The sequence below is a fragment of the Lepisosteus platostomus genome, unplaced genomic scaffold, assembly GCF_059453375.1.
Source record: "Lepisosteus platostomus isolate fLepPlt1 unplaced genomic scaffold, fLepPlt1.hap1 Scaffold_112_H1, whole genome shotgun sequence".
Lineage (NCBI taxonomy): Eukaryota > Metazoa > Chordata > Actinopteri > Semionotiformes > Lepisosteidae > Lepisosteus > Lepisosteus platostomus.
Genome location: NW_028291493.1, coordinates 152,839 through 153,794, shown reverse-complemented (window position 1 = coordinate 153,794; position 956 = coordinate 152,839). Strand labels below are relative to the sequence as shown.

General features: G+C 42.5%; 1 non-coding gene across 1 annotated transcript; it reads right to left on the bottom strand.

The window, feature by feature from the left end:
- Positions 1-253: 253 nt before the first annotated feature.
- On the bottom strand, positions 254-364 carry trnal-caa (transfer RNA leucine (anticodon CAA)). Its single transcript has 2 exons — positions 327-364; positions 254-299 (listed from the first exon to the last, which is right to left on the bottom strand). It is a non-coding gene; the product is annotated as a tRNA-Leu (tRNA).
- Between the last annotated feature and the right edge of the window lie 592 nt (positions 365-956).

Genomic DNA, 956 nt, shown 5'->3' with positions numbered 1-956 from the left:
CTTCTTCTGGATTTATATTTCGGTCTTTCACCTTTGAATGCATACCTTGACCGTAAATCTTTACTCGATTACAGGCACCCCAAACAGTTCCTAAGGGAGAAATCGAAGCCTATTTGACTTTCTGCTAATCACATTGAAGTGTTCACGAAGCATTTCCCTGCCCATCATGTGCCCGCAAGCCGGTTTCTCCGTTTTCTTCTTTCTGTCGTTGTCAGCGAGCACAAGACAGGAAAAATGCAAGAGAGGGAAAAGCTGTCAGGAGTGGGATTTGAACCCACGCCTCTATTCAGAGACCAGAACACCCAAGCAATGGAAAGACAGGAGTCCTTGAGTCTGGCGCCTTAGACCACTCGGCCATCCTGACGAGGTATGTAAGTTGGGGTGTTAAAAGCACCAGTAGTTCACAAAACTGAGAAATGTTTTGCTGGAGAAACACCACGTTGCCTAATGTTGCCTAAACGGATCACGGAAATCAAATATTCGGATCGATTTAGAGTGTGCTTTACAGCCTTTGTGTAATATTTTAAATTGTTTTAAAAAAGTGTGTACTACGTTTAGGACTAGTTAGTGTGGTAGAATATGGAGATCATCTCCAGCTCTGAGCTCAACTGCAACAACACGTTGTGCTGAACAAAGTCAGAGTTGAGTTGAACCTTTGCTCAGTGTGGTGGTCAGGACTCAGGAGTATTGTTGTGGTTCTAATTAGCACGAACTGCAGGGGCTCTGAATCAGAACATTTCAATTTATCTGTTCAGTAAGTTAAAATGCAGGACACGTTAAAATCGGATTATTACTGTGTCTCTGTCCCGTTTGTATATAACTGAATGTTTAAAAGATACCAGTAAGGACACACAACTACTAATGCGGTACTTATTGGAAATAGTCCCAAAACAAGTACGTCCGGCAGCTGGTAGACCCCTGTAATAATTTTGCAGTGACACTTTGAAGATTTACAC